Raw genomic sequence first — 26,502 nt, forward strand, 5'->3', positions numbered from 1 at the left:
TTACAGTCTCTCATTTAAAGACAGGTAATTTTAGGAAAGAAAAATAAACTTTGCATATTATTATAGACCTTTATTTAGTCATTGAAATAAAGAAAAGTCACCAAAATTTGAGATTCTTCAAACTACAGGCTTTCCTCATGGTACATCTACCCTTCTGAATTATTTCACCAAAGTTACTTACGCCCACTTAAAGAATAATAGCTTGTCTAAAATTCATATTTCTAGTTCAGTCCATTTAATACCCATTTCTTCTTTGAACCTTTTTTCTCTCTTGCTGCTTGCAGTTTGTATCACCCTGAGGTCAACAGATTTAGTAATTTCTTCACTTATTTTATAAATATTCATATTCAATACTAGTAAACATAAATAAATAACAGTGAAATAGATATTAATTGTTATGTTACCAAATTATATAGTATCTAAGCTTGAAAAATTTTGAGAGTGGGAGGGAGAGAAAATAATAAATGCTCTGGGCCTCAGGAGTAAATAGACTTTTTTCCCAGGCAAACTGCCTTGCATGACCATCCTAATTATGTAAATCCAACGAAGGTCAAAAGCATAGAACATATTTGAAACATTTAAGTTGGAAAAAGGGAATACATACAAAAGGTGAAAAAAATTGTAGAGTAGTGTGTTTTATTGAGGACTAAATAAGTGTTACGGTCTATATGTGTTCTCACAGGTAATAGATATAAGCATTTGTGTTTTCAAATTTTCAATGTCAAAAATGAACATGTTAGAGATTTTGGTTGTGAATATGCAGAGGAAGTAAAAAGAAGAGTATGGAAAAAAAAATGCAGCATCAACATGAAACTTGAAGTCACTGACATCAGTCAGTTCAGTGCCAGGCATTTTGCTATGTACTGTAGATGGAAAGAGTACATTTCATACATTGTCCTTGAAAGGCTTATTCTAGTGAGAAGACCAATAAAATTAAATATTTAAAGAAATGGTAAGTGCAATATTCAACATTCATAAAGTTCTATAAAAGCATATGTGAGGGAAAAAATGTGTCTTTGAAAACTGGGGAGATGGTTCAAAGATGTTTTTTGCTGAATATAGATGAAGGATGGGTAGAGGAAAGAGTGTGGGGTTGCTGTATTACCAGAAAATGAACAGCATCTTGTAAGCCAAAAATGTGCCTTTAGTTATGACTGTAGTATAGAGTACATGTTTGAAAATAGCATAAGGGTAGAGATGGCTGACAGGTCATATCATGAAAGGTTTTTGTGTGCAAAACTGGGAATTTTACTGAATTTGAGATTTTAGTGAATGTGATAGAATGAATATATTTTTATAGAATTTGAAATTTTACTGATTGTAGTAGGGAAGTTTTAAGTAGAGATTTACCTTTGAACTTCAGAAATATTACTGTTACTTTGATTATAAGAAGGGATTAGGGAGTTACCATACCTGAAGCAAGAGGACAATTTAGAAGGGTTTTGTGGTAAGCTAAGCAAGAAATGATAAAGATCTGAATTAAGGGAAATTAAAGATATATGCAAAACAGAGAGATAGCTTAAAGAGATATTAAGTCGGTCGAGTGAGCTGAGTTGGCTAAAGACGACTCCCCAGAGTTCTGCGGGAGAATGGAGATCCTAGGTGGTTGTGGTGTTTCTCAAACAAGACAGGTTGAAGAACCTACAAGATATTTTAGGTGGAGATATCTGGTAGAAAATTAGAAATCTAGAGCTCAGGAAAAAAATTAGGATTAATTGTCAATTAAAAACTATGCTTCATATTAATTTACCTCCCACATATTTCTGAATATTATCTATCACCAGCCAGGACCATCTTCCACGCTCATGATTTTTTTTTCGGTTATCACATTTTTCCTGCTATGCTATTGACTTGATTCTACTCTGGATCTTTTACTGATTTTTCAAGACTCTAATAATATGCCCAGTTATAGACACTCACTCTAGACTACTGATGTGAATTTTTGTCTGGGGGAAAAAAAAAAAACCCACTACTACAAGAAATATAGGGAAGACATATTTTGCTGTCAGTACAAACAATTTTCCATGATTAAACAAAGATTTAAATTTAGGTCAACAAACATTTATTGAATGTTTCTATGTACTAGGCACAATGCTATAGATAAAGAAAAATGTATGCTGTCATTGTCGGTCCTCAAAGAGTATGCAGTTAAATAGAGGAGAATTGAAATTTAGATTTATCGATGCAAAAACAGAAGTACATAAGGTATTCATGTGCTGCAAAGAAGCATTGATCAACTCTGTGGATAGAGTTCAGTTCAAAATGGAATCACCACACAATGCTTCAGTTTTTTCATGCATTTCTAATAATTTTATTTAAACATTAAAAAATACAACTAGAGAAGAAGACATATTTCTTAGAAATAGCCCATAAATTTGTCCTAAATTTTATTGACAAACCACTAGGAAAGTGAAGCCTAACAGTTATCTATGTATAATAGTGATCCCTATAGTTTTGCTATAGATCATGAAAAACGTATTCATCGAACCACATCTTAGGTTGTTTTAAATGCTGGGTTAAGTTTTATCAGCATCCTCTTACTTCACTAAAGGAATCTGACAGCATACATTATAACCATATGGCTTTACTCTCATCTCAAGAATAATGGTTCACATGGGATTTTATTATACAAATTAAAAAATTGGCTACAGAGTAAATGATTTCTTAGAACCACACCTAACCATGGTATAATATGAGATTTAAGGAGAAAGTAGCCAAGTTTTTCATAATAAATACCTAAAAAAAAAACCTTTCATTCCAAAGAAGAATTCTATTTCATTTTTTACATATAAACATTCTCTCCTATTAGAATCTAAAGTAACTTAGAAAGTTGGCATAATTGTTAGTATTTGATTATAAAATAGTTTTTTGTGGAAGCATATGTAAATGGATTAAAAATACTCTTATTGGTTCTATAAAATCCAATAAGCTACCCTGTGTCTCAGGTCTATAAGAGAACTATCAAATACTGAGATTGGAGACACTGTGCCTCTAATTTAATTCTCAGTACAATCATCCATTATAGTTGTAAGAAGTATTTTTGTACTATGAATTTTATATAGGGTAAAACCAAAACACAATGCTACTTTTTATGATACACACCAGAGGTGTCATAGTTCAAGTATGATTCTAAATATAGTTCTTTTGAGGAAGAAGTCAATTATAAAAATTATTTATTATGTTTACATTTATTTAAACTATTTGATTTTATATTTGTACTTAAAATAATGTTTAATAAAGATTTTGTTTTAATGCTTCTTACAAAGCCCTTTTATCTTTCCTTAAAATCCCCAAAGAATCTCATGCATTTATTCTACTTATATTTAGGAAAAAAATTAAATATAATGGTACACACTCAGAATCAATTTCTAAAAAATATAATGAATGCTGTGGTTGATGGATCATTTTGCTGGAAACAAGCAAAGAAGTTATTTTTGCCTTCAAATTGGTATTAGAATTGTTATAACTTTCATACCATTAAATCGGCTCCAATAATGCTATTCAGGATTACAATTGGAGACAGGTGGTTCTGTGTCTCTGGCAATTGATCATATGATTTTGTAAACAGGTAAGATGACATGAACCTGGCAGAAATGATAGACACAACCTTTCATTAGCCTTTCAGAAACTTAGCCCCCAATCCAGTTTAGGTGGATCAAATTTAATGTGGGAAAGGACCCTTCCACCTTGCAAAAGAACACAGGCAAGAGGAAAGAGCTACTGCTAGAACAGATTTGCATGTGAGTGCTTATATGAATTGTATCTTGCCTGTTTTTTTCATGTCATGAAGTCCCTGTAAAACAGGGATATTTTTTATTTATTTATTTATTTATTTTTGGCTGTGTTGGGTCTTCCTTGCTGCATGCGGGCTTTCTCTAGTTGCAGCGAGCAGGGGCTACTCTTCATTGTGGTGCGTGGACTTATTGTGGTGGTTTCTCTTGTTGCGGAGCACGGGCTCTAGGTGCGTGGACTTCAGTAGTTGTGGCACGTGGGCTCAGTAGTTGTGGCTCCTGGGCTCTAGAGCACAGGCTCAGTCTTTGTGACCCACCGGCTTAGTTGCTCCTCAGCATGTGGGATCTTCCCAGATCAGGGATTGAACCCATGTCCCTGCATTGGCAGGAGGATTCTTAACCACTGCGCTACCAGGAAAGTCCAAAACAGGGATATTAATAGCACCTGTTTCACAGGGTTGCTGTGAACAGTGCCTGTTTTATAGGTAAGTGCTATGTAAGTATTAATTAATGACCCAATTTCTCCATTTTTTTTTCTCTGATAGTTCCTAGGAACTCCAAATTCTTCTCACTCTATTATGCTAAGCTGTTAAACTCCTCAGACTCTTACATCCAGGTTGTGTACATCTCTTAAATGCTCCTGAAATATTCTGAATATCTTCTGATATAATACTTACACTCTGATGAAATTGCCTAACTAATTACTAGACTGTAAGACCCACTAAGACATGAACTGTGACTGTCTTGCTTATAGTTGTATGTCAAGTAGCTAACACTGATCTACTACTTAGTAAATACTTAAGTAGAGAAGAGAGAGAGAGGAAGGCAGCCCAGCAGACTACTCCAGCTATTAATTCATCTGTTAAGTGGAACTACCCAAGCCCTCATTTACTTAATTCTGATCTTCTATAATCCATTTCACTATAGGTCCAAAAACCTTTAGACCCTTTCTCTTCACCCTTGGTGACAGATGTGTTTCAAAGTTCAAATTCTAAAAATATTTTAGAGAGTTATATATGCTATATATTATGGAACACCCCTTTATGAGAGTGTAAGCAGAGCTATAATCAAAATATTAAAATAATGACTTATAAGAATATTTACGCTAAGCTGTATAACAAGTAAAATATTGTAAATAGCCTCATATCAGTCCAAATCAGATCCACTTTCTTTTTATTGTCTTCCTTCCTTCCTTCTTCCTGTCCCTTCCTTCCTTCCATCTTTTCCCTCCCTCTCTGTCTCTGTCTCTGTCTCTCTCCTCTCAACAAGTGAGAGTTTTCCTCAGTCTTTGCTACCAATGGCATACATTAAAAGTAGGTTTCAGAACTTTTTGGATTTGGGAATTGCAAGTAAAGGATTGTAAACTTGTCATATAAGAGTAGTTAAGAAATCACGAACTGAAAATTTCGCTTGGATTGGAGGACAAATATCAGGATATAAGTTATCAGAGGAAAGTTTTGATAAAGATTAGATTTTTTAAAAGTTCTCCTTGAGTAAAAAAGCTCTTTATATGCTAATTATAAACATAGCTACTCAAGCATGTAAGCCTTATTCGCATGTGGAATGAAACACAGACTGAACACTTTGTTTAGTATAACCCAAAAAGTCAATTGTTAACGGAATAACCTCCATGCCTTCCCTGCTTGGGGATAACAATGATGTTACCTTAACAGTTACATGCAAAAGCCTCTGATTTAATAGCTTATTCCAGATCTCCTTATCGTCTCTTAGGGAGTACCTTAGCATTATTTCGTATCTTCTCTTATACCAGTCTGAATCACTACTGGAATTCCTCTCACTTTTCTTTAAGTTTTCAGCCTTAACTCCTAAATAGCCCCAATACAGCAAGCCACTCTTTCAGGGTTTCACATAAGCCAGGAGCTACTTCGTTACTCCTTACAGGACCACAGACCTTCCTTGTGACCACTGTCCCTCTACCCTCTCTCTTCATTTCTTTGTGGATATTTCACAAAAGAGTTGATTGGGCTTCTTATTCTTTAAAAGCATATTATTAATATTTTTGTTATATTGTATATTTATATAGATTTTCACATAAGTACCTTTACTTTCAAAGAGTGACAAGGGGTTATTCACACTGAACCTGAAAGTATTTTCTCCCCTAGATCTTGCAATGGACAGTCCATCAGACAGGATTTTTTCTTTTACCATGGAGATTTTCCAAAGGGATTTCATTATTGATCCATATCCCTTACCCCACCATGGCCCTATCTTAAATTTTGCTTTTCAGTGCCTCCTACCCCTAGACTGTAGACACACTTGTACCTGCCTGAAACCATCCATATAAATTATTGTATTTGGTTCAACTTCTCAGATATATCATAGCCCCAATTTTGATATGATAGAGACCCTCACTGTTAACACAATCACACTCAATAGAGGAAGGGAAGGGGAAGAGTGAAGAGGTGGAGAGCTTAGAATTAGTTGGAGAGTTGTTTTAATTTCATGCTTTGCTCAGGAGAGCTGGCTACAGTTCCACATAAGACAACTTGTCTCTCTTCTATCCTATGAAGAATCATTCTCTTGAAGAGTAATGGCTATTGATGGAAGTATGGTTTATCGGCACTTTGAAAAGACTGAAAATCACTTAATCAGCTGTTGAGTGATAACTATAAACTATTTTACTTTGTCTAAAATTATGAACTCTTAGCTAGCTACTTAAATAATCCACTTTTTTTTTACCAATTATATTATCTGTATTGTTCTACCAAAATATACTGTGCATTTGTAACCTTCATTTTGACATGAAGAAGCAATACTCACAGCTACAAAAAAGTATATTTTGAGAGTCTAGCTAGGGTCAAATTCTAGACATAAGTAAACTATTTGTTCTTGTGTCATAAAATATGTTTGTGATTTTGCCTATTATTAAAGGAAACATATCAAAATCACTGTTTCTTAAGCTAGTAAAACAAATGTGTGATGAAAAGTGTATTTGTTTACATTATATCCATCCTATACTCATTAATTACTCCTGAAGTTTAATCTAGAATTTTTAAAAATTATATAACTGGTATAATTAATTGCATAGAAGTATATTTCTGTACAAAAAGCAGATAGTTATTTATATATGGCTAGTACAACATAATTCTTCAGATGAATAGGTTAATAATACCTATATTTATCTCCAGTTTACAAAGGGTGTTGTATTTCAGAGATTAATAGGATTATGGCTCTTGGGCAACACCTGCCCTTATTTACTTATAATTATTGAGTTTAAGATACTAAAACATTTGTATTTCTTAAAGACAAATATTTCATTTTAACTCTAAAGAAAAAATTATCTAGAATAATTGTGCATAATGCTTTGAGCCTCAACCAAATGACCCTTAAGAACAAATAAAACCAAATTCAGGTGTTTCTAAAATCATAGCAATACCTAAGTACAAAATTTGAATTGACCTTTTCTCATACACAATGGGTATTAAGATATTTAAGATAGCAGATTAAATTCAGATTGCTTCATTTCAAGAAATCTGACTGTAAATACGTCATTTGGTGCTACGCTTTTGGAAAAGCGAAGCCTGCTTTTTAAGACACAATCTAAACTTTAATGTTTTAAAAATCAAAGTGAATTTATTTGAAAGGTTAAAATTCAGAATGAGACTCAGCAAAGCAATGAGTAAAATTAACAAATAAAAAACAGTCAAGAGAACAGCTGGTACCCAAGTGTATACTGAGAGACCAGAGCTCAATAAAGAGTAACAGATAAAATCCAAGTAAATTGTTAAGATTCAGAAATTTTTAAATGCAATGACCAATCTTCTTTCATTAACATTTCCTGCTGTCATTAATGTCCAAGCTTCACCGCTGAGTACACTTTGATTCCCATATATTTTATTTCAGTTCTAGACGTTAAATAACATTATTTCTAGCCAAGGGTTTTAAGGAGTCACAAGCCCAATGGTGTGACAACATGTCAGGTTCCTCTGCTTCTCTAATAACTCAAAGCTAAGTTTGAGTACACACTTTCTCACTGTCTTTCTAGACCACACAAGACATTTTGAGACTTGCTTCAAGAAACTTGGCCTCAGTCTTAAACTTTCGATGAGTACTTCAGTTTTTACAGAATTGCAGCCCTGCTTTGTTTTCTTTAGAGATGGGAACATTGCATCTGAACCTGGTCCTTATGACTTCTGGTTACTGTTATCAGTTGCAAGGTAGAGTTGCCAGATAGCACACAGTACACCCAGTTAAATTTGGATTCGGATAAACAATGGGATTCATTTTTTTTAGTATAAGTATGTCCCAAATGTTGTTTATACTAAAAAGTATTTGTTGTTTATCTGAAAGTCAAATCTAACGGGGTATTTTTACTTGCTGAACCTACTATCAGGCCTTCCTGGCACTAACAACCAGTTTAATCCTAAGTTTATTACCAGAACTCAATCACTGGTCCAGGAGCCAGCTAATATCCTCTGAATATTGTGATCAGTGTTGTACTGTATCTCTAGAAGCTTCTCCTGGCACCTTCTCTGTTTACCTATCCTACCATAGTCCTGGCCTGACAGAACTTTATGTCAAAAGTACTTTAGATTGCTGAAGGAAATAACTGTGATGGTCCTTCCAACATGGGCAAGTGATAAAGCTCTCAAATTAATAATAAAATTGTTTGAAGAATTTATCTTAAAGATAGATTATGATCAAGGTAGGGTTATATGAGTCATTATAAGCTATTATATGGAGACATGACTTTGGTCTAATTTTGCCTCTGTGCCTTGCCCTTCCCAGCTTAAAGCTCAGGGGCAAGAGGCATTATATTACAGTTTAATAAAGTTGTATACTGTAACCAAAATAGGAATTCTGCATTAATTTTTGGTTTCAGTAACTCAGAAAACATGATAAAAGTAACAGAAGTTTTAGAGAAAGGAAACCAAAACCTTACTTCCCTGTTTAAGACATCTGAGAACAGATTTAAATACATACACACAGATTTAAATACATACATACAGATTTAAATACATACACACAGATTTAAATACATACATACAGATTTAAATACACACACATGTGTATGTATGAAAACTAGGTCATATGTGGGAAGATAGTTATCACACATTTAATTTCAGCATATAATATCCATGCTAGCTAGTTTAAGCAGGAAGTTTATTAGAGATAATTAAATAATAAATTATAGAATCATTGGGAAGACTGAACAAGTATACTCTGTTTACCTTCCAGGAATGACTACCAAAGACACACCATTCCATTCTGCCACCAAGGTGGCCAGTGCCACTTCTACTATTAGGAAGCGACCACATACAGAATCACACCCTCACTTCCAGAATCAGGAACCTGACATAGTCAGGCATGTTCCATAATCAGGAAGCCCTAGCTGCTACTGCTGCCATTTAAATAACTACACCTCACTTATTATAAACCACACTTGTAAAATGGATGTCCCAAACCTTGCCTCTCAACACTCCCAAAACTCAAGACTGGATACTGAAACCACTGTTTATTTGCTTCAGAAAACTAAATACTTTAATCTCTGCACTTGCCCCCAGAAATAGTGGTTGCATTAAAAGGTTGGTCTCTGCTCACATCCATTTTCCAATATCATGCAAGGCCAATCTCATTGCCTGAATTTAAATCCCATTTGGAACCGCAGTTCTGAAGAGGTCTGGGAAGTGCAGTCTGTAGTTTTCCATCTAAATGCAAGAGGTACTAGAAGGAGAGTAGAATACTTACTGAATGCTAGTCTACCATATCCATACAGGATGCCATAATATTCTTTTAAAAACCTGAAAGCATATGTTTATATCATATCCAACAGCCACCAGACTACAAAACAATGACACTAAATAAAATAATTTTAATTAATAGTATATTAAATTTGTTAATTGATTGTGACACATGATGAAAATAAATGCAGATTGGGAATCTAAAGCTTCAAGAACTGCTTAGGTGCATTCATGGTTAAGTGATAGGTTTATTACTAGAAACTGAGGATGTTTTAGGTTTCATGTTTATAATCTTTTGAGATTAATGTCCAGGGCAGCATCTCTCAATTCTGGCTCCCAGTATAATCACTTAAAGAACTTTAAACAAAATGCCAGTGTCCAGACTACTTCTTTGATTTATGCAATCAGAATCTCTGGGTGCTTAAAGATTTGTGGGTGAATCTGATATGCATCCAGCTTGATCATCACTTGCTTAGCATGAATATCAGTCCTTCTGGAAACACATCTCTGTTAAAAACTTAAAGGCTGTTGAAACCATAGGTCTCATCTAGAATTGTATTTATTATGATTATTAAAAATGGAGTGTATATAGAGACTTAGGTTTTATTTTTAGGTACATTATCACTAGATTATAAGTGGGAGACTATATATTTTATTATCACAAATTAGACTTGGTTTGGAATTAATTTCAGAGATGGAAATTCTTATTTTGCATGGACTAATGTATGCATTTCTTTAGACAAAATGCATTACATTTTGGGAAAAAAAACTTTCCTTAAAATAATTTCTGTGACTTAAGAAAAAGTTATCTTACATCATTAATAAAATATGATCTATAAAAACAGGCTGTGTATTTTTATTAAAGCTATATAGTCTCCCAGTTGCTTTTTGATTATTGCATATTAAATATAAATACATATTTTAGAATTAATTATGATACAACACTTAAGGAAATTGTTAACATTTTATGAAAATTAAATATGAAATCTAAAATTCAACATCTAGCATGGTGTATGGCACACTATAAACATCTAATAAATTGTTTTTTTAGTAGATTCATATTGGAATTATGCAACAAGGGAAAAGAAAATCACTTCCAAGAGAGAAAAAGCACATTACTCATCCTCTTGAAATTCTCTTTACATAAACCAAAGCGTATTTCTACACAGTATTAAGCAGTTTTCTAGGGTGGAGTTGCATTCCTTGTATTTTTCTGCATTCCTTCATCATTTATCAAATACCCTAACTTGGATTTTGTAGATATTGATCATACATTTTGCTTAATAAACCTTTCAAACTTTGAGTAAAAAAGGCAAAAAGGGAAAGATTATAAACTGTAAAATTAAGGGAATGGTACAGTGATGAAAGATAAAGGAAATATTAATTAATGGATCTTAATAATCTCTTCAATGATTTATAATTTTAAAGAAAACAATTAAAAATAATCCAAACTTTTCATGTTTTTCTTTAAGATTTAGCTTATTCTTGTTTTCAGCAATTTTTTTAATGTATTAACCTGAAATTTTTATCAGCCTAATTTAAAAAGTACTTCTACCTAGCTTCATCCAGTCAACAGGATTCCTCGCTCCAAAAACAATTTTTAAACTTTAATATCCACAAGTAAGTCTATTTGAGCTTTGATGATTAATCAGTTTTTGTTGCTATGTTCTTATTCCCACTGAAAAATATTTACAATATTTAGGTATTTGGATCATTTTGATTACATTCTCACCCCCGCCTCCACCTTACTCTACTCTGTGTAAGCAGAGTAGCTGACATGGACCTAAATTTCTCCAGAAGATAGTGTGGGTTGGATTGCTCAATATCCACTCAACTCCCTTCTAGCATGCCATTCTAAATATGGGCAATGTTTGAAAAACAAAGAAGTAAATTTAAGAGACTCTTTTGTAGCCACTGTTTTAAAATCTTCCAGGCAAAAACTCTAGTAGAGAATTAGGAGGAGAGAAGGAACAACTTGAGCTACAGGAGGAGCTAGGTACATTGTGTAAATACATAAGAGGAGGCATTTTGTTCTGTGGCAGCTCAAGCAGAGATTCTAGCATCTGGTTCCTGTTGTCATAGGTGCCAACTGGCATGTGACAGTGTCCATACAATTTCCACCAGAACAGTCTTGCAGTTGAGTATTTACCTTGGCTGCCTTTGTTCTAGGCTGTGTCTAGCCACCCTCCCACCTCTAACTCCGTTAAGGATTCTATCAGCCACTCAATATGCTCTAATAATTCTCTTAAAATAGTTAGACTGGGTTTTGTTGTCTTCATCTCAAAATGCTAACCACAGAGTCCACTAAAGATGTTTGGGTAACCAGTCCTACTTAAATACTTTTGGAAATTGGGAAGATGCCTCAGCAAAAAAAGCCAGTAAGATTGCTCTGAAACATAGTCTAGAAGGAGTTGCATTGTGACTGGAGATATCTCAACAGAAACTTCTCCCATCAACTCCAGAGTCTTACAGGATTTTCTGTCTTTGAGTGACCTCACCCACAAAAGCTTCCTTGGCTTTGTGTACAGCCTTAGCTAAATATAGGCATGTAGGTTTTTTCAGCAGTGTTTTACTTGACAACAGACAAAATTTGAAGTCACCCTCTCTCAAGTCTATTCAGTCAGTGGGTGGAATCACCCACAGAATTATTCATTTATTAATTTTATTGCCAATAACAGACCAAGCTTCTGATTATAATTTGGTTTATCTCCATATGTCAGCCTAGGTGCCAAGAGAAATCCCATTGCTTTAGGATCTGGTTTCTCTAAGAAAGTGCGTTCTCATAATGATATTATTTTCTCTCTTGGCCACTGAGGCTCTTTTCTACAAAAGTTGAATCCCATATATCTTATGTTATAACCAGGATGAGATACAACATTTTTATAGAGCAAAAATTTTTAAATAGAAATAACTGTTACTTAAGTTGAAACTATGTGTTTAGCTGTTAATTGCCAATGTAGTCTAAAACATTTGGCAAATTATTTGCATACAAGCATGATTTCCATGAATGCCTGGCAACTCTTGATGAGAGGCATGATCACACTCACTTAGCCCTATATAATCAGTGATGCTCTCTATTTCTCTCCCTAGGCTAGATTTCCACAAATAGAAACAATCCTGGTATTTAGTGGACAATTAATCTATCAAATCAACCTGATCCTATTATGGTTATGATCAGGTTATATTTGCTAATAACAGTTAATACAAAATAAGACAAGATAGTTTATCACTGTAAAATTACAGAGGGGAAGGGCTAAAACTATCCTAAAGATAATACAGTATACATCGATATGGAGTTTAAAAGATATAGAAACCAGTGGGACCCCACAATTTCCCTCTGCCAGCCTTGCCTCACCACCATCCCAGTACATATAATCTTCTCCACACCTTTAGCTAATATACATTATTAAGGCAGTTCCCCTTTTCAAAGTTTTAGCTTTATTATTCTAGCTGTAGCAAAGAAACTGAAGAGGACAGAACACTGAAATATTACATGGTGACTCTGTTGACTCCTTAGCATGTAGTATCCCAAACTTGATGTCTTATAACCCTGAAGATATATGTCTTCTAATAGTATTGGGGTCGGAAAACCACCCCTGGAATAATAAGGTTAAGTATGATCAGCACGATTGTGACATTCTGGCCCAGCTTCACTGAAGGTCTTATATGGCACAGACTCTACAACCTAAGTTAAAATTGAAAGCCATGGCTTAATGAATTTGTATCTTAATACTTAAAAGAATATGATCCACAGAGTAGTATTATCTTTACACTCACAAGGAAATCATTAAAGTTACTTTTTGATGTGAAGTTTAAAAAAATTAGGAATGTTATTATTTTGGAAGAATATACTCCGAATCTAATTACAAGACATGTTGCTAAAATCATGGCTGGGTGCCAGGTTATTTCCACATGTCATTATCTATTCTGAAAACTGCTAGACAACAGAGTGAATCAAAAGAGGCCAGCAGATATTTTCACTTCACTTCCAAATCTTGTGAGAACACATCTAATTTTAATCTATGTCTCCAGAATCCTAACTTTAAGAGATTATAAGAGGTGAAATTTTCAGTTTGGCAGTATCTCTGGAACTGGCAGACACTCTCAAGGAGGATAGTACTGAGATTGATCAAATTAATACACAGTTTTCACACAAGTAGTATTTAATATCTATTGACCAAGACTACCTCCTAAACTACAATGTGTATGATTAGTTATACATAATGGTCATTGTTATCATCAGTGGAGATTCAGAAGTTGGAAGCTAAACAGTTTGCATTCCAAAAGCACCCACCTAGTGCCAGGTCCACACCAAGGAACACCCAAACAATGATGATATAGCTCAGGAATTCACTACTTTTTGTAGAAGAAAAATATGGGATGTCTGAAATGTTGCATTAGAATTAAGTATACCTGTGAGACCAGGTGAATAGCAATAGTATTAAGCTAGAGGTCTGAAAATGTAATTTTCAATGTTCTAATTTAACATTTCCCTTCTTTTTATATCAATGAGTATTTTATGCAACAATGTTAGAAAAACTTAAGAGTTCATACTCTGTTGAGTCTATAATCAGAGCCTGTAATTCAAGACTCTCAAATTTAATTTATTTAACAGTTGAACAAAAGCCTCTTAGCATATGAATGTTGAAAAGTAATCAGACTTCAAACTCTTCAATATGCTTCTAAGTATTTATATTAATCAGAGAGCCTATTTATGTTTCAGAGTAAAATATATTTCAGTAGCTTACCAGAAGTAATTTACAGTGAAGTATACAGAATTCTTTCATATTTTTTAACAGGAATACACTCTCAGTACCAAGTACTTATTGGCTAGCAGCAATAAATTGGCAAGTAATAAGCAGGCCATCAACACGATTATATTTTATTGCTGTAAATTCACTCAGGGATGTTCTCACCATGAAAGAAAGAAAGAAAAAAAAAAAACAAAACAGTGGAATACTACAATAATCCATGAGCAACTGAATTCAAACAAGATATAGAACAAATAGAAATACTAACACTGAACCACAGTGCCCCCGGCACATAGACTGTAAATGGATTTTAACAATAAAAATCTAAAATATTCTTGATTTAAAGAAAAGAGTTACTTCAGTGACTGAAGGGATATTTCAGGGATAACTGGATAAAGGTACACCTCTCTGTTACTAGGACACTCAAATGTGTTAAGACTGGCTATTTTAAATGTGCCTATTTTGCCTGTTTGGGTATTAAGGTGAAATATCAAGGTAGTATATATAAAGGTTATCACATAAAAGTGCTAAATAAAAATAACATTCTAGTATTCTACGTCTGTCGTGCAGTGGGTCAAATAAATTCATTTTTTCTGTTAATATTTTATCATATACATACATGTTTTAAGATATTATTAAATTAGACATTAATCTGTATGTCATTAATCTGATGATATTTAATCACAAGATAAATGCTGTTCATCTCAGCATGGTTTGATAGTATTCAGATAGAAAAAAACCCCACATATTTTCATCTCTAAGACTCTTTTGAAGTAAAGTATAACATGAAACACTCAAAATGAGGAAGGCTTGACAGAAGAGATATGCTGATAAGCCAGATGACTTTGCTGAGGGGTCACAAAACTCATGGGATAGAGGAAACTCCAGTGAGTGGATTCTTCTGCAGGATACTTAAAGGAGATATAATTAGTAGTATGAAATGCCAGGATACAATTTACCAAGGACATGGCTCTGAGAAAATAGGACTTTTATAATGAGGCAGGAAGCTGCTAATAATTACTATGACCAATATGTATGCCATGAGTTATAAATATCTGCCCCTGTTGAAATTTTATCCTATAGGTGGCATCAACCTTACCAATTCATAAAGGATCCCTTTCAGCAGGAATGGAAAAAAACTTTGAGACCATATACCCTGGTCCTCAGTTGCTTCAGTTCACGTGGTGATTGTTTTAACAAATTAAATAATTGTCTTGGATAATCTAACATCTCTTATTTACAGATCAGGGACACCTAGAAATATTATAAGACTCGCTTAAATACAGTTAGGGTTAAGTATTAAGGTTAGATACTAGTCTTTCTGCCTCCTAATTTAGAAATCTTTTCATTGCACCATGCTTGAGAGCAGACCTGCAGAGCTTAGAAAACTTATATATAAATAAAAAAAAAAAAAAGTTTTCTGTCTACAGTCCATTTACAATATATGTTGATATACCTACCTGAAACAATTGACTATCAATTCACTAATGTAAATTCATTTGGGTTACGATGAATTTTATATCTTGCTTCTCAGTTTTGTTTAGCTAACTATTGAATAGAATCAAATGAATCTTCATAAAATATGTGAAAAGTATAAATCATTATTACACAATAAAAAGCTGTAGGTTCACCATCTATTTTAAGAAAACCCTTCAAATAAAACCATTACCTGGGAATTTTTGTATTTCTGTTCTTTGGATTTTCTTTAATATTATGCTACAGAAATAAATATTACAAAATAAGATCTTATTGGTACTGCACCCTTGGGGCATAATTTAGCAATTTATTATAAATGTTCAAATTGCTTAATCTAAAATTGAAATTGTTCCAAAAGCTGGCAAAAGTATTGTTTAGAGAGGCATTTTAATATTTCTATATAACTGATCTATGAAATTAAGTTGGGTCCTAGGTGAAATGAAGGTTGGGAAGAACAGAAAAAACACAAAAACACAGATAGTGTAGTATTTCAACCACTGAGAGAAGGTAAGCCCATGAGTGAAGCCACATCATTCCCCTTGCCCTCCCCAGGGACTCACTTTCCAGAGTACAACATCAGGAGAGGGTAGCCAGACAGTGCACAGTGGTCTTGCTGAGCTGGGGAGACAGATCACCGCTACTGAGCTGGCTAGAATTTGCTTGGCAAGGTAACAAAGAGAAGGGAGCTGTGCATAAATGGTGCTCCAAAATTTCACATAAAGGTCCCCTTGAGTATGTTGCTGAATAGTAGACTGTATATGTACAGGGAGAAACTTCACAGGTTTAGGCAAAGAACAACTACTAGGGAAAAATGTATCAACCCCTCCCCCCAAAAAAACCCACAAAAAACAGAAAACAACACTATATGGAACTGTAAGCTGAACAAACACCTGAGCTCACATAAAGCTTGGATATGTTTAATACTGAACTACCAGAGTGGAGAGACCTCACCAAAAACTCAGATCACTAAGTAGTGATTTCAGACAGTCCACGCCTAAGAGTAGGGCTAATCGTTTTTAAAGTAAAAGCTATTAAGACCCACAATACTCAAACTTAAAAACAAACATAAAAGGGTTCAAGCTGATTCACAAGTAAAGTAACTGCTTTCCAGAAAAAAACTCAGCATTCTATGAAGGAAGATAATAAAATCCAAATACATAATGATGTAGCATACATAGCTATAACTAACCATATATAATCAAAGTAGTAGTAGTAAAGAAGTAGTAAAATGTGACAGATAGCCAGGAGGAAAATAAAAATTAATGATAATAGAACTAAAAATAACAGATATGATGGACTATCTAATGGAAAAATAGAGATTTCATAGATATAAATAAATGTTATGGGTAAATATAAATATATAAGTATATAAGCTATTATAAATATATTCAAGAACTTGAAGCAAAGCAAGAACATAACAAGCAAACAAATAGGGAAATATCAGGAGAGTAATGGAAACTGTATATTTACAAAAATTAAATTTCCAGAACTAAAATATATCACATCTTAATGAAGCATTCACTGTATGAGCTGAACAACAGATTAGACACTTCAATAGAAGAGATCAGTGATCTTGAAGAAAACAAATAGGAATCATATAAACTAAAGTATAGAGGAAAAACACCTGAAGAAAAAAAAAAAAAAAAAGCAAGAGATTGGTAGGAAAACACTAAGAGAATGAGTACATGTATACTTGAAATGCCAGAAGAGATTAGGAAAGAAAAAAATTTTGGAGAACTATCAATTGAATGCTTTCTAAATATGATAAAAATATATAACCTAAAGACTAAAGAAGATCAGCAAATTAAAGGAAAAATAAACAAAAATAAAACCACAGCAATGCATATTATAATCAAATTGAGAAAGCCAAAATCCAAAGAGAAAGTAAAAATCTTAAAGCAGCTGGAGAAAAAAAAAAAGATATATCAAAGATAAGCGTCCTCTCATTTCTCCAGAGACATAATACAAGACAGAAGAAAATGCAACCACATCATTAAAGCATTGGGAAGAAATAATATATATCTTTCAACTTATAAGATAAAGAAATTTTTAGACAAATAAATATATTGTCCAAAGACCTACACTGTAAGAAATGATAAAGTTTTTGAGTGTAAAGGAAAATGATATTGGATACAAAACTCAGATCTACACAAGCAAATGAAGAGTATCAGACTAGTAAACATATGGATAAGTGTAAATACTTTATCTTTTCTCATATCTTAATTTAAAAAATTCTTGTTTTCTTATTTCTTAAATCTTTCAAATGAATTTTTTTAAAAATTGATAATAATGTATTTTAGAGTTATATGTATAATTAAAACCTGTGACATGAAGGACAAGAATGAGAGAAATGGAAACTAAATAGTTAAAGATTATCCAGAGTACAGTCCAAGTTCCAAAATCAGAAAAAGTCATTAAAAGAAACCTATGAAAAACACTGTATTCCCCACTAAGACACAAAAATTCCTAAAATATTACAAAACCAATTCCAGCAATTAAAAAAAGGGTGGGGATGTGACATTACCAAATAGGGTTTATCTCAAGAATGAAAGTTTGGTTTAATATTCAAAACTTAATAAATGCAATTCAATACCTTAAAACAATAAAAGATAAATTGTATGGTCATCTTAATAATTACAGATAAGGTGTTTAAAAAATTCACACCCACTCATGTTAAAAACTCCCCAAGCTGGGAATAGAAGGAAACTTTCTCAACACGATAAAGAACATCTAAAGCAAATCTACAGATAACATCATATGTGAAAGTGAAAGACTAAAAGAATTCCCCAAAAGGTTGAAACAAGAAAAATATCGTATTTTTGTTCAGCAATTTACTGGAGGTTCCAGCTAGTGCAAAAATTCAAGAAATATAACAGTACAAAATCCTAAGGAATCTGTCAAAAAACTACAACTAATAATTAAATTTAGAATGGTTATAGGACACAAGGTTAATATATAATATTTTATTTTTATATCCTAACAATGAACAACTGAAAAACGAATTAAAATATATATTATTTTTGATAGCAAGACCTCCATCCCCCCACCCCGGTCCGTAGAAAAATTGTCCTCCACGAAACTGCTCCCTGGTGCCAAAATGTTTGGGGACTGCTGACTTGAACACAAGCACTGTGATACCTACCTACACTGTCAATCTGATAAATGAGAAGGCTACTAAGTGACTAACAGGTAGGATAAGCTGGACAGAGGGATGATTCATTTCCCAGGTAGGACAGAGCTAGACAGCGTGGGATTTCATCACGTTCCTTAGAATCCTGCACAATTTAAAACTTATGAATTGTTTATTTCTGGAATTTTCCATTTAGTATTTTCAAGCCACAGTTGACCATGGGTACCTGAAACTGCGAAAAGTGAAACCGTGGATAAGGGGGAGATGGCTGTACTTTCTTACTGCTGTGGTAACAAACTACTACAAACTTAGTGGCTTAAAAAATCTACCATGGACAGTCCAATATATTTCTTCAGCAAAAACAGACTGATAGTTAGTATGGTCATTGGCAGACTATCAAAGATGTCCACACAGAGTTTTGGTTAAAAGCATCCACAACAATTCATAATTCTGAAATCTGTGCCTTATATGAAACAATTTTCTTAAAATATGTTATTATTAGTGTATTCTCTCCCTCCGAAATGTTTTTCTGTGATGTTAGCCCCAGTGATGAATTTTACCAGGCCTTTTAATACATCACCTATACTTTATTTTCTTAAGAAATGAGCTTCATAACCTCCTAATAATAGTTTAAATGGCAAAATGTGATTTTGTATATTTTAAATTTAAAAAGTTAAAAAGCCAAAATATTTATAATAGTGATAGTCCATCTTTATGGGAACATAATTGAGAGAATTGCACTTTAGAGGAACTAAATAGAAAGCAATTGGCACATGATTCTTTGTATCATTAATATCTTCTTTGTGAAAATCTATTAATTTGTTTTTGTATGTGAATACAGTAAAACTTGAAAAGGAATCACAGCATAGTTATGGATATATTATCTACTTTTAATTTAAAGTTAGTAAGACTTGAAAAGATATTAAGAATATTTATGGCATGTTATTACTATTAGTAATCAAATTTTTTAAAAGACATTGGACATGGTACAATATACACTAAAAGCATGATAAACTAATCATTTAATGTTTTCAAAAACTATGTATTCAGATCATAGAATTTTCAAACTAATGAAAACAAGATTAAACAAGAAGATAATACTTTTGTATCTTGTTTGATTTGGAAAAAATAAGTTGATTTGAATGGTAAATTACCGGATTTCCATTTTTCACCTTTACTTTCACTATGGTAGTAACTTTGTCTATGACACTTAAAAGGAAGACTTTTGAGGTGGGTTATTAATTTAAACACTGAATTCTCTTTTTTGTCTCTTTCCTCTCCTCCTTTTTCTCCACTTTTTCCCCCTTTTTCTCCTTTTTCCTTCTTTCTTTTCTTCCTCATTTCTTTCCTTCCTTTCTTTCACTAATCTTTTATATATTTCTGTGTCATGTGCTTACTATGAGTAAATCACTATGTTCTGACTTCAGTGTGCTCTACCTGAGAGAAATTATGTGTAAACATAATAATCTATATCTGTAACATAATTATCTGCTATAATCTGAGTGTGAACAAAGTATACTTGTGACCATCCTAGGAAAGAGGTTGAAGGTGGTGATAGAAACTTCACAAAGAAGGAAATCCTGCTTCATATGGTTTAAAAGAAGAAATAACAATTCACTAAGCAAAGAACAAGAGGTAAATACCAGTAAATTTCTAGTAAATACCAATAAATACCACATGTGAGAAGTGCTTAGTTGCATAGGTAAGAATGAACTTTGCTAAGACAACATTTTGTAAGAGGGATTTTCACTTCCTTGTTCGTGACTCAGAGTACTAGAATAATGCATGGAAAAATATCTGGAGTAGACTTGGAGTTAATTCTTTAGCTAAGAATTTTTAAAGACTAACAATAAAGAAAAACTAATGGAAAAACAATATCCCTAGTCTCGAGAATAAAAAATATAATTATAAGACAGTTTACTAACATAGTATACTATGTTAGTAATGTATACATATGCATTCAACAACTTATAGTTGTTGTATAGTATAGAATGGTCTTCAAATTTTTTCTCTACTAGGAATAATGAAAATAGATTGCCAAGTCCAACTATAAGAATTTCCCTTTTCTCATCTTCTTATTTCTCATTCTGCATCATTTCCATGTTGCCAGTTTTTACTTTTAGCTGTATTACTCTGGTAGGGGAGTAATTAATTTAAAAAAGGTGAAATTTGCAGAAATAGAGGTAAGTTAGAAACTACTCTGAGTACCTGCTTGAGAATATATATGTGAGATTTCAGTGAGGCATTTTTGACACAGTATATTTAATGCTGGGGCTTTTGGATTTGGCCGGTGATTGATTGAATAATGGATTGATTAATTGATATTTCTAGATATATATAGATATACAAACATATACATATATGGATGGCTAGATAGAAAGTCTTAACTTACACTTCTCATTTCTTGTTCTATCTCATTGTTCAGGAATGGTTTTTATGACCACATCTGGCAACCCTCAAACTCACCCCCTTCATTTAATATGTATGTTTCTATATCAAAATATAAGAAAACAAAACCTGTTTTTTACTACCAGATAACTTGCATGTTTTAGGTCTTAATTAAAATAACTATGAACAACTGAAACACATTTAAGTACATCTGGCTCAAACAAATGATTGAGATCATAAGATCACAGCCAAAGCTCTTTATTTCCATCTTATATTTAGGAGATTATGAAAGAACAATTATTTACATTGACAAAAAAATAAATAAACAAACCATGATTTAGTTATTCATTGATAAAAATCAAATTCTGAATTCTGACTATTGGGATACTTGAAAATTTAATGATTGGGCTCTATGAGTTTATTCTGGAAGATAAGGAAAATGTGAACCTGTAAAAAAATGGACCAGCCACCTCAGAAGTTTTCAAATATGTGAGAAAAAAATCTTGGTTTAAAAGAGAACGATGGATTTTCACAGATATGGTTAGTGCTGATTTAGTTTTATACAATTTGCTTTTGCTTTAATGTGTGATTAGAGAAAGGCACCAAGGAAGGGGAGAGGGGAATAGGGAAAGCTTAGGCTTGTAGAAGAGGTAGGGTCAGGGAGATCTTTTGTACAGCCTATTTGGTGACTTTAAAACAACAACAAACCAATACCCTCATATTTTAATATCACTACGTTGACTGCTAAATGACTGCAGCAAATTAGTAGAAAAAATTGTGTTGCTTCAGATGAAGATTTAGAATCAAGGTAGTGAAAGTAAGGATAGAGAGGAACACAAAGATAGGGAGGCATTGTTCAGCTGAGAAAATAAAAGGTGATAGATTTGATATGGAAAGTGAGGAAAGAGAAGTCTAGAAGTCCAAATAACTCTCAAGTTTCTGATTTTGGAATTAAAAGGATTGGTGCCTTTTATTTTACTGAGCATCTACTGTGTGCCAAGACTATTCCAGATGTTGGTGATAGTGCAGTAGACAAGCCAAGTCTCTATCTTCTTAGAAATTTTTTTCTAGTGATGGAGACCAATTATAATCAAATAAGCAAAAAACGGGTTTTATAAACAAAGATAAAGTTTGACGAGACAGAAGTGAAAGAAAGGGATATAAGAAAGAGTTATTTTCAGAAGAGAAAGAAGATAGCTCACTGAAAACATGACATCTGAGCCAAGACTTGAGAGAAGTGAGGATATGAAGGAATGGTATTTCTGTTACCTTTGGCCTAATTGTATTCATATCCTGGACTTTGGGACTGATTCCAATTTGCATGACAGTCTTAATGTTCCCTTTTTTCTTTTTTTTTACAATGCAACTGGGGAGCTACTTTTCATCACTCATTAAGCCAAGTTTTGAAAACGGTGCAGCTGGCAGGCTGTCTTATGCTTTCTGTTACAGTATTGCTGGTAACTTACTTTTCCAAACTTTGCATGCTGTTCTAGACACATTTTATCTAAATCATGATCCCCAGAGATGGGTAATCATTTTTTGTATTCCAAGAATGTTGAATCTCTAAAATAAGGAATCAGGGTATTAGTAATTTCTCATCTCTCCCAATCACCACCATACAGGTATGAGCTTAACTTAGTCTTACATTAAGACCACAAGCACACTGCTAGTTTCTTCCTCTAGAGGTTTGTTCAGATTTTCAAAAATATCTTGTCCAAGCTCTGAAATTTTCAAATGGATTTGGCTATGAATGAAGAAAAACAAACCTTTGTTGTAGTATTTTTGTCCCTGCTACACATTTGGTGATTTAAGGAGAATAAAGAACAATTACAGCTAAATTTAAGTTTGTGTTCATGTTGTTATTGATGGGGTTAGTAAACATGTATAGTAAACATACGTATGTATATATATACATGCATATGTATATATGCTATATTATCTATATATTTATATATATATTTATAGATGGAATCAGATGGATAGATGAATTCAAATTTTTCATATTCACCAAGTAACTTTCATGAAAATTCTTTTATTTCCTGTTTGTTGAAGTTTATCAGTGAGTTACTTAAAGTGTTAGAAGTTATGCTTATTTGGATCTGAATTCCTACTAAAACTAAAGACATAAAATTATCTAATATGACTGGCCTCTGATGGTGACAAAGCAAAATTAAAAATCATATTGATAGTACATGCATAATATTACTTTTCTCCATTATTCTGTTATTTCTTCTGCCCCTTTCTCTTTTCTATGATCTGACACTCATCAGGTCTGAGATTAATATCAATAATACTCTCAAGACAAGTATTTAGCATATACTAGAAATATTTGCATTCCAGGGATGAAAGCCAGTTTACAAATAATTTAATTAATATGATGCACTGCTGTGCAAGGAACAAGTCTATTGCTGGGCTCTGTATAGCTCATTTATCTGCGTTTTATGAATTTTAAATAATGTTTATTTTGCTAAACAACTTTATTTCAGTTAGTGTGCAAAACAGAAGAAAAGCAAAATTTACCAAGGAGAGCTTTTAACCATTTTTTTATATTATTACACACCATGAACACCATATGTTCTACAAAGCCTAAAGTTTATACTATCTGGCCATTTACAGAAAAAGGTTTGCTGACTCCTATCTTAAAATGATGATCATTTATAATTTCTCATGGTTTCTGTTAGTAAGGATTCAAAGCAGCCAATTCAGTGGTTTGGCCTTAGGGTTTCTCATGAGGCTTATAGTCAGATGTTGGGTGAGGATGCAGTTATCAAAAGGTTTGACTGGAGCTAGACTACATCCCCAGACAACCTCTGACCATGAGGCTGACTACCACAGTCCACCCTCTTTCCTTCAAATGTTCATGTGCCTTTCTAGAAAAAAATAGACCCACCCCCATCCAAAGGCCTCAAAGTCACCACCCTACAAATCATCAACTCAAATTCAAGGATCTTATCTTCTAAAAGAGTGACAGATGTCCCCTTGGTCCTTGGATCCATTTCCTCCCGATCTGAAAGCCTGTGAACAAAAACGGCCTAGTTATCTGGTCCCCATATGCTCAACATAGAATGGTGGGACAGGCAGAGCAAAACAATATCAGACATTCCTGATCAAAAAGAAGGAGGGAGGCATATCAGGAGTCAGTTGGTCAATAGCACTTCTGAAATCCAGCTGGCACAGTTCTACAACCACGCAGGTCTCATTATATAGCCAACTAGGACCTGGGCAGCCAGTTCTTAGAGTAAGGGAGGGGGATACCTGTAGTCTCCAAGAGCGTCGAGTGTGCAAGCTAGTTTGAGAAATTCCAGGAAACTGAACTTCTTCAGGAGCCTGGAGGGATTTGAGGAGTCTGAGATTTTGCAAATTTGGCCAATGGAGACTTAGAGATATTTTTTCTTGTTAGGGATAGTATGCCTTGTTGTGCTACTCAATTTGATTTAGCCTAGGAAATACAAATTCACATGTTGCAAAAATCAGACTTTCCACTGAATAGAATGTTGCATTTTTTATCTTACGGAGAAAAAGATTAGTAGTAAATAATTGTTTGTTTTAACACCCCTCGTGTGTAGCCTAAACATTTCCAAGAGCTCTCTGACCTTCACAATCCTCTAGATTTCTCCAATATCTTTAGATTTTCTAGACTTAGGAATGATAAATTAATGGTGAACTTAACTGAATAAAGTTGAGAAAGGTTAAATTGAACAAAGGTAAGAAGACATCTAGGTCATTACTCACATTTAAAAAAAACTATTTCAGAACCATAAGAGAGAAATGAGATACCATACTTTCATAAACCACCTAGTAAACAGACCCACAAATAACCCAAAGATCTGGGTTTTTTTCAAAATGAAAATAGCTTTTTACCTTCAAGTAATGTATACTAATATATTTTAAAATCAAAACATAAATACATAAAATGTTATTTTAAACCATTTGAAACAGTTATTTTTAAAAATAAACAATATAAAGGTATATAATATAAAAAGTGAAGCTCTTCCCTCATGCTTCCTAATGCAGAAGTAGCCACTTCTCACTCCCTTTTGTGATTCAGTGTGACTGGTTTTTGTGCCACATAAGATCTCTTCCTTAAGTAGATGGTATTCCTAAATATATTGTTCTGCAACTTGCATTTCTCAGTTTGAAAGCATCGAGATCCTATAGGTTACATGCATGCGTATACTTTTGCCCATATTCCTTAATGACTCAAATCTTTTAAAAGTTCAATCTGCTTTATCCACACCACATCCCCCACACCAAATGATGTGAAGGGATTTTAACATTTCTCTGGTATCCTATACAGTACGGTCTAGATAATAATTATTTTAGAATTATTTTCATATTTATCCACCTTGTAACTTTATGACTTCTCATAATTTGTGGGACATATGGAAAGTACTCCATAAATATTTATTGTTTTATGCTGCATGCCATTTAAGCTGAGTTAGAGCCAATTCACTGTAAAATTTAGAGCACTGGCTTTGGTCACAAGCATCTAGGTTCAGACCCTGGTTCCGCCGTTTTCTAGCTGTATGATCTTGGGCAAGTTACTTAACTTATTATGGGTGCCACTGTGTCCTCATCCTCATAAAATGGTACCTATTCTGATTAGAACAGTTTTCCCCATCTCTATTTTGACTTGTCCCTTACTGTTTGAGAATCACCTCATCTCTTACCACTGCTGGCTGTCTCTTCTTCCCCTGGGTAACCACAGGAACTACAGAACAGCCTCCCTTATTCCAGTTGTATTTGAATAGCTTACCCAACACTAAGAGTTACCCATGACAGAGCAATGGAAAAGGTTCCAGCTCCTCCCACCGCTTTCAGACTCAGATGAAGAGCTGCCTTGTGGTGTGAGCCTCATATTGAAGAGCTGGGGCTTAATACCCTATGGAGAGAAATTTGACCAGCGACAGATAAGACGCAGGAGGCGGGCACAGATCAATCTCTTTCCATTACTCAGAGTTAATGTGAGAACTAGTACCTAGAAAAATGTCTGTACTTAAAAAAATTATTGCCTTATAAAAGAAGGCAAATTATATTTTTAATATAAATAAGTGGTAAACATATGGTATGGGATAGTAAATATACTTTATTTAGGTATAAGATTTCATTGGAAATCCATATATAATAATTTACAAATTATTCTTAGTCTGTTCATAAAGAGAATATATTCATATTCAATGTATTCATTTTTAGGTCCAATAATTCAACATCTTTTAATTGCTGTCATAATTGAATTCTTCCTATTTTAATGAATCTTTACTTTTATCCCTAAGTATTTTTTAATTTCCCCCCAAATTTCTATTATAATATATCAAGATGTAGAC

At 33.4% G+C, this 26,502-nt stretch overlaps 1 long non-coding RNA gene across 1 annotated transcript; it reads right to left on the reverse strand.

The window, feature by feature from the left end:
• On the reverse strand, positions 1 to 25,397 carry LOC309632186. Its single transcript, XR_014246780.1, has 2 exons — positions 8,692 to 25,397; positions 1 to 8,651 (listed from the first exon to the last, which is right to left on the reverse strand). It is a non-coding gene; the product is annotated as an uncharacterized lncRNA (long non-coding RNA).
• Positions 25,398 to 26,502: the final 1,105 nt, after the last annotated feature.

Source organism: Balaenoptera borealis (genome assembly GCF_965194805.1).
Source record: "Balaenoptera borealis genome assembly, chromosome: 7".
NCBI lineage: Eukaryota > Metazoa > Chordata > Mammalia > Artiodactyla > Balaenopteridae > Balaenoptera > Balaenoptera borealis.